Source organism: Magnolia sinica, chromosome 2 (genome assembly GCF_029962835.1).
Source record: "Magnolia sinica isolate HGM2019 chromosome 2, MsV1, whole genome shotgun sequence".
Lineage (NCBI taxonomy): Eukaryota > Viridiplantae > Streptophyta > Magnoliopsida > Magnoliales > Magnoliaceae > Magnolia > Magnolia sinica.
Genome location: NC_080574.1, coordinates 36,933,668 through 36,942,643, shown reverse-complemented (window position 1 = coordinate 36,942,643; position 8,976 = coordinate 36,933,668). Strand labels below are relative to the sequence as shown.

The 8,976-nt window shown below is 43.1% G+C and overlaps 1 long non-coding RNA gene across 1 annotated transcript; it reads left to right on the top strand.

Moving 5' to 3' along the window:
• The first annotated feature begins 774 nt into the window (after positions 1-774).
• Positions 775-2,292, top strand: LOC131236964 (uncharacterized). The gene is made up of 3 exons (XR_009166958.1): positions 775-924; positions 1,109-1,313; positions 1,647-2,292. It is a non-coding gene; the product is annotated as an uncharacterized LOC131236964 (long non-coding RNA).
• Positions 2,293-8,976: the final 6,684 nt, after the last annotated feature.

The following is an 8,976-nucleotide window of genomic DNA, read 5'->3' as shown; positions in this document are numbered from 1 at the left end:
AGGCACAAAATGGCGCCGACTTGCATAATGACTTGGATTTGGCATGGATCATGTGGTTGCCTGCTAGTCGTATAACAAATTATGCTAGTATGACTACAGGTGGTCATACGGGCATGCCTACAATTAACACTGCATCACGTGGGGGAGAACATGCATATATGAGATCCATGCCATGCCTTCTTTCAGGTGTGCTGCCTCATGTTCACCATGGAAACCAAAAATTGGGCCAGTCCAAAACTCAGGTAGGCTACATCATAAAGAGTTGGGATGGGATGCTCACTGTTATGTACCGGCAGACTCTGGTTTATATATGCCATCTAGTTCATTCACATGGCTCCTCACCAAGATGAAGGTACTCTTCAAAAATATGCTATTCTGAAACTCAGGTGGACCACACTGCATGAATTTAGAGGTTTTAGGCAGATTTTACACCATTTCCGATGGTGGGGCCCACCTGAGTTTTGGTTTAGTGTGATGTACAGGGTCAAGGCTTTTAGTCTAACAGGGGGTGGCACACCCGATGCATGGGGTGGATATCATCCACATGAAGTCGTCCATCCACATCAGCGAGTGGTCACACCTTGTATTCACTGTATAACTGTGCAAAGCCTTTGTTATTGACGGATTTGGTTTTGCAGATATGACCTTAGAAAGCAGTAGCCATTATCATCCACATGAAGTTGTCAATCCACATCAGGGGATAGTCACACCATGTTTTCACTGTATAACCATACAGAGCTTTTGTTATTGATAGATTTGTTTTTGCAGATATGATATATTGTCAGAGTTTGATGGTTCATATGGAATGAACTCCGGCATTGTACATGTGGCATGTGTGTAACCCACATTAAACCGTTCAAATCGCAAGACCTGATATGGATGAGTCAACTCACAAATCAGATTTAAGTGATCTTAAGCGTCGATGTATGTATATTTATTGGTTGCATTTGGATGTCTAATTTATTTATTTATTCTTCATTTAACTCTGTTAGAGGTCCATTAGTCTAACCATTAACGAATCAATTTATTTCAGTTATTGGTCTGTGACCCATCTAAGGTGGGTCTTACTATTTGGATGGTTTGATTTAAATTTAATTTATGAATGCAGACTTGCCATCACACTAGTACTATGTGGTAGAGCCTCCCCTCTTCAGGAGGTGGAAGGAAGATTTATTTATTTATTTATTTTTGTTGTGAAGACCCAGATGGACAGCAAATGGTTAAAAGTACATAAATCAGATGTTCCAGCTATTCAATTAGCACCCTTCGGGGGACAGCGGTAAAAAGAAGAAGAAGAAGAAGTTAAATGCCAGGTATTCTGTGGGAGCTGAAGAAACTGATGGATAGTATTATCTAATGTTTTTTTTTAAAAAAAAACATAAACCATTCATGATAGGGTCCACTAGATGCACGAGCCTGATTGATCCATCACTTTGCCACTGTACAGTAGGGAGATGGATGTACCATATCATAGTTCTGACTGCTCTACCCTTTTACAATTTCTGGTCTGAGATCCATCCCTTCATGACCCTCGGCCTAGCGTGGAATATAGGTGTCTGAATCAGTTTCGTCTAGGCCCAGATTTTGTTTGGTAGCCAGCTAAGTTCCACCCTGACGGTTTATCGAGGACTCTTTTTGTCAAACAGCTAGAACTTGGGACGCTTGCACGTGGGGAGCTGGAAGATGGACGCCGGCATATGGAGCACGTGTACGCTGGCACAAATGGAGTGCTTGAAGATTGATCGGCGCCCATTTGCACAGTGGCACATGTGGTGGAAAATTGGCCACGTGTGGCACATTGATGGTGGAAAATCGGCAACATGTGGCACATGGGGCACGGAATGTCCTGTTCCAACCAAATATCGAATTTTAAGAAATACTAATTTATTTTTATTTTTAATTATTATTTAAGGTTGGCATAAGCAACTATCCGTTTGACAAGATTAGTAGCCTGGTTGCCTTTGTACAACCTTTTCGGAGCCTAACTTTTCTGCCAACCAAGCGGCTATACCACATACGTAATGTACCCACGTGAACAAACGACGTGTGTGAGATCCCGCTCGTTCATTAGGCAGCGGAGGTATGAAAAGTTGATAAGAGGCTACGTTGATTTTAGGTGGGAGGTGTATGTCCCACCAAACAAAGTGTCTTGGCTGAGTTCGGGCCAAGTTAGATATATGACGGATCCCTTGTGACGAACAACTTGAATGAATCTTACATGATTTGTTGCGTTGGGCCACATCTTCGTTGATGAATGATGGATATTTCGTTGGCTGGGTCTTGGACGAGGTTGATTCACGCACTGATGTTGTTGAAGCCGATGGAGAAAATTGTAAATTTGATGGAATGAACCTGGATTCGGCCCTACCACACAGATCTAACAGTAGTGATGTCATGGTCAAAGGACAGTTAGCGATTAAACAGTGAAGATTGGCGGAGCAAATGCACTAGTGGAGATAGCAGGGCCGGGCTACATGAACAGCTTGACAAAATCAGATCTGGCTCTAATTGACTTTTGGGTGGTTGTGGCTGGAGGCCAGAGGTCTGGGTTTGGGCCAGAGTTTTTCACTGTCTAGAAATAACTGGGCTGGGTACATTGTAATGAGCTGGTTTTGGACCAGTCCATTGTCAGCCTGATCTAGTCATTTTTAAATTGTACCCAAAGCGCAGGCCCAGACCCTGCCTCTGGCAACAATCTGTAGATTTCCATATCTTGGCTGAGGACTGCGAGCGATAGGTTCCAACTCTTCTGTGGCTCATATTAATGTTTATTTGGAATCCCAATCATTCATCCAAGTTCTTTCTTCCCTTCATTTTCACTTTACATCCAAAAAAGTAGGCTAACCCAAATCCCAGGTGGGCCATAACATATGGAACAATGTAAATGTAAAATCATGCACAAAACCTCTAAAATTACGAGTTATGGCTGATTTGTGGGTTGTCCCTTCATCACGGAGGGAATCGTCTGGTGAATGTACTTCATGGCATATACACGGCACATTGTGTCCACCCACAATGTCAAGTTTCTACGGTGGGCGTTCAATCACCACTGTTTCCTATGGTGTGGTCTACCTGAGATCTAGATCTACTTCATTTTTGGGATCATGCCCTAAAATGAGATCGCAAAATGGATAGATGGCGTGGATGGAAGCGAATTCCGTACTGAGTAAATTCTGCGAAGCCCACCGTTGATGTATTTGTCGTATCCGTGCCATCGTTATCCCACTTTTTCCAATGGTGTGGTCCACTCGAGCTTTGTATATGCTTCGATTTTTGGTTCATGCCCTAAAATGATCTGGAAAAAGAGATGGACGGCATGGATAAGACACATACATCACGGTGGGCCCCACAGAGTTTACTCAGTATGCAATCCGCTTTGGGCGTGGATAAAACGCATACATCATGGTGTGGGTACACGGAGCTTTTCTAGCAGCGATAGCTACACTACGCAATCCGAGTCAGAGCGCATCTGATGGACAGATGGATAGGTAACATTTGGAGTGGGCTTCAAATGTCCCGAACTTACTGAACTCACATATGTCCAACGTATGTGATCATTTGAGGCCCATGGTTGAGTGGTCCAGATCGCTCTTCTCGGTGGATGGAGACCGTTCAAGGCCTTTATATCCTCTGTATTCTCTCCTTGACCGTCTATCTTCGGGCCACAAATTGAATGGCTAAGATTGCGTCGTTAGAGCGATTTTGAGGAATGGTCCGTGTGTCCACACCATGGTGGTGGCACTTAAGGGACTTTAAGGTCTGGATTACCGAAACATGCGCCCCACTTGTCAGAACGGACAGCTTTCAAAAGAGGTTTACTGTAATACATACGCCGTATTGCAATACCATACATTTAAAGCCATCTTCCAATGATCTAAACGGTTATACGGCAGATTTTCCAAAGGAGCAACGGGAGTGGATTAGGTGTTAACCGGGCAACACGTTAGTTGTTACCCTGACCGTGGGGCCCACCTCGATGTATGTGTTGTATATCCATACCGTCCATCAGTTTTTCCACTTCATTTTCGGGCATGGTTCAAGAAAATGAAGCAGATCCAAATCTAAAGTAGACCAACACCCAGATCTATAGCTCAACTGGCTGACTGAGCGGATATACCTCGTTTCAACCCCTGAGGTCTTGGTATCGATCCCTAGTGGGGGTGGATAACATGGAGTGTGTGTACTGACATCGGCGTGTACTAGCAAGCTAACCCGAAAAAAAAAAGAAAAAATCTCAAGTACACCACACGGTAGGAATTGAATTTACACCGATAAAAATTTCTTGGGACCACAAAAGTTTTGGATCAAGCTAAGGCCCGTTTAACCTTATAAACAAGTTGTTTAACCTTATAAACAAGTTGTATGGAAAATAAACATTATGGAGCGCCCTAGGAAGCTTTTAATGGCAGGCATTCAATAACCACTGTTTACTATGGCGTGGTCTAACTGGGATCTGGATCTACTTCATTTCTAGAACCATCCTAAAAAATGATCCGGAAAAACTGATGTACGGAGTAGATATACAACATATAAATTAAGGTGGGCCTCATGGTAAGGGTAACACCCAGTAGCGTGTTACCCGGATAACACCTAATCCGATCGTTTTCAACCCTGTGGTTTATTAGCTCTTTTGCTTTGAACATGAACGGTCACCGTATCCTTTGTAAGATCGAAGGACAGATCTTCAATCCAAACTACATGCTGCGCCACGTAATCATTTTACTCCTCCACTAAATAACCTCCAACCACAAACGAAAATGCGGGTATCATGATTTTCATCCCATATTTTCAGCATGATTTCATCATCCCACCCACTTAAAAGGATTGAATATAGTCCGTACAAAGGTGTACTGAGAACAATGGCCCAGATTGCTTACAACTTTTAGACGATGAAATCACCACTGCTTTTGATTTTTCACAAGTGGGTCATCCAAGGTGGGACCCAAGAGACAAACGGTCTGGATCACCATATGGCGAGGATAGTAGGCTGGAGCCCCACCCTACTAAGAAAAAGCAGAGGACAGTTTGTCCGTTCTCTGCAGTAGGGACACGTAGCTTTCAGACAACGCCCCGCAACACTCGAACTTTCCAAGAGACACCTGTCCGGATTTGAAAACTTTTTACAATTCGCTTTTGGGGCCGATGAAAACAAGTGGTGGAGGTTTTTCCTTCCATTATTTTAATAAAATCCAGCTATTCGAGCGGTCGAGAGTCGTCTATATCCTCTCACTCCTCAAAAACGCTAGAATATGCGTGTCGCGTAGGTTAAGCTGGGAATGCGAGTGGTAATGACGTGGCAAAAAGCGCAGAAAGCCCGTCGCTTTTGATCCAAAGCTCTTGGCCGTGGTTGTTTTCCAACCCCGTTTCACTATTTTGAGGCCGAGATATTTTCATTTTTATTTTACGGAATTCGATATTATTTTAAAAGGATGTTAGTCAGGACCACGCGTTGTTGGTGCCCTTCAGATCCGGACCGTTCATGAGGTTGATGATAAGGATACTATAATTCAGCGGTGATATTTATCTAGTGGGACACATCTATCTGGTGATCCATGCCTTTCATTCAATGGGACCCATTTTAAGTACTTACTTTTGGGCCATTTTAAAATGAATGGCCCAGATCTGAGAGACAACCCACCTAAGCCACCACTACGACTTTTGGATTGAAGGCCACGTACTGCCATATCAGCACCAAAGTATAATTTAAAAAAAAAATTAAAAAAATCCTCTTTGTTATTGTATCCCTTCGCGTGGCACACGTACCAGATCCAGAAGGTTCATCTCGTGGGCCCCACGGTACGCTGACTAGGTGAGACCAGGATCCACCGACGTGGGTGCGACCTCTGACTGTGGGGTCCACTGTGATGTATGTGATTACATCCGAGCCGTCCATATGTACTGAAAGCTTATTTTAGGGCATGATGGAAAAAATGAAGCGGTTACAAATCCCAGATGAACCATAGTACAAGAAACAGTGGAGATTGACCATTAAAACTTCTTGTGGGCCACTAAAGCTTTGGATGAAGATGATAATTTATGTGGTCTCTTCATCGAGGTGTTTGTGACCTTATCAATAGGTTGGATGGCAGATAAACATTCAGGTGGAATACATAAATTTTTTAATGGTGGGGATTCAATCACTGCTGTTTCGTATGGTGTGGTCAACCTAAGATTTGAGTCAGCTTCATTTTTGGGGTCATTCCTTAAAAATTGTTTTCAAAATGGTTGGACGGTGTGGATCTAAGGTACATATATCACTGTGAGCCATGCAGCTAGGGGTCCGACCCAGCTTGGTGGATCCGGGACTCACCAAACCCACTCCCTCAAAAGTTGCTTCGGCGGCACCGACAAATAAATAAATAAATAAATAAAAATAAAACCGTAGCCAGATAATTCCAGCCGCCATTATTATTATCATTTTTTGTTTTGAAATGGGGAGGGGGAAAACAGTCCCCGGCCAATGGTTTTAATTCAAGATGCGTAGGGAGATTATTATCACTGTGGACGCCACGTTTTATCCAGCTCCATTTTTCAAAAGCTGAAAACTTACCTTTGCATCTTAGACCTTTCACGCACGGACAAAGCATTTGAGGACGGAAATACCCCTATCCTCAAATGCTCTGTCCATGAAAGGTCTAAGTTGGGAAGGTAAGTTTTGGACATCTTAAAAAAAGAAGCTGGATAAAAGGTAGCATATATGGTGATAATTTTCTCATGAGTAAGTTCTATAATCGGATGTTGGATGAGCGGATTAGATTAATCATGGGCCCCAGATGATCAATGGTGTGATCTAAGTACATCTACCATGTGTGGAGATAGAAGTGCTTATAATTAGAGGTGGGCTCGGGACGACTCGATCCGGCTAACTTGACTCGTCCAACTCGTTTAGATTCAACTCGACCCGAACCGAATGGGTGAGTCAGTTCGAATCGAGTAGGCTTCGCCCAATCCGAACTCAAATCGAGTCGAGTTCGATTTACTTAGTTACTCAACTCGAAACTCGATCCGGTTAGACTAGACTCGATTCAAAACCCGACTCGATCTGAAACCCGACTCTCTAACCCTACCTATCGTACCCTACCCCGACCTGATCCCAAAATCTCTCTCTCCCTCTCTCATCCTCCTCATCTTCAAAGCTCGACCTCTCTCTCTCTCCCTCCCTCATCCTCATTTTCCAAGTCCGACAACCACCCACCACCATCACCCTCCTCCTCCTCTCTCTCCTCTTTACTCTCTCGATTTCTAACTCCTTCATCTCTCAATCTGACTTGGTGGCAACTCGACCCAACTCGGCACTTCTGATCGGATCGGACTCAGTCCGGATCAATCCAGGCCAGACTGGAATCGGATAGAGTCAGGCATGCTGGACTCGGTATCGAGTTGGATCGAGTTCAAGTCAGGCCTATTTCAAAACCGAATCAAGTCGAGTCAGCCCTAACTCGGTCCGACTCGACTCGATGCCCAGCTCTACTTATAACTAGGATATTCCGTTTTCTCCTCTGTCTAGGAGAAATGCCATGCAAGTACACTCGTCTCAAGCTTCGAAACAGGGCACACGCGTGTGACATCAGGCCACTTAGCACCACAAAACTCAATGCGTGGTTTCCTTATCTCATAGTAAGACTCGTATAATGGTCACTTTACCTTACATGTACATTCATTGTGCACTAATTGATTGATGTGTTTTGTTCGGCAATTATGTTAGTCATTATGTCGGTAAGTCAACTGAGTCATTGAAAATTGGACATCGAACACATAAGTAAATGTAGAGTATTTGGAGTAAAGAACGAGTATACGAAGTGCTTTGTTGACTATAACTTTTGATCCAAAATAATCTAAACATCTAGATAATTTTTACCATAATAGGTAAACTTTTTATTGATCATCTCTTAATCATAAGAGTCTTAATTGGACATGTTTAGATTAGCTTTAGATGTCTCGAGTTGTCGGAAAAGCTACATAATTTCAGCAACTTTCAGTCTCATTCAATCCACCTTTGGTCCAACTAAAATCGGCTAAAGTATGTCAGCGTACCAAGACAAAAATTTAAGATAATTCGGCTGCAACCGAATGCCACACTTTGTTCGATTGAAGACCATGTTCGGTCCGACCAAAAGTGGAAAAATCTATCTAGCGGCTTTTTCTGTCTAATTCGATGTGATCGAAGATAAATTTAATCCAACCGAAAACTAACCATTATACATTATTTAGAGCATTTTTCATATAAATCTAGTAGTTAGATCTTTGTGGATATGATGATTTTGAGTGAAAAAATACCCCACAGTGTCCCAATACCTTCAAATCATTTTAAGCTCTCACTCATTGAGATCCATGCCCTCTTCTAAGTGATTCATCACTCCATGAGCATTCGAATGTTCTATTTGTGAAAGAACTTGGCATCTCACATTCTGTAGAAGGTGTATCCCTTGTCTAAACAACCTCTAAAATGGCCATTTATGTGAATCCCTATTAGGAGCCTAATCGTATCATTAGTTGTAGGAGATAACTCCCATCACCTTGGTCACCTCAAAGGGGCATCGCATGCAAGGTGTTTAATCTTGGAGTTGAAGCATTAACAACGCATTGCATCAATGATTGAAGCAACAATGAGAAGTAATTCAAGGCATGGGAGAGCATTGAAGAGGCATTTCGAGAAGACATGTCAACAAAGCTCAATTCGACAAGTAAAGTTGTCATTTATAGAGTTTATGTATACTCATTCCTTGTGTAGGATTGATGCAGAGCGGGTCACGGACAGTTTCATGGCCAAGATGGATCAGAAAAGGCCCGGTCGACGACAAAAGTGATCCGGACCGTTGGACCTTAGATCGGGCGTATCTCGCAATTCGGAATGAGTTATCTGACGTAAAATATATGATTTTGGGGTAGAACGAGCTACTTTAGCCAACCAACCCGGCTATGCCGGGTTGCGCAGCCTGAAATTGTGAAAAATCCCTGGATCGACAGTCGTCTCCC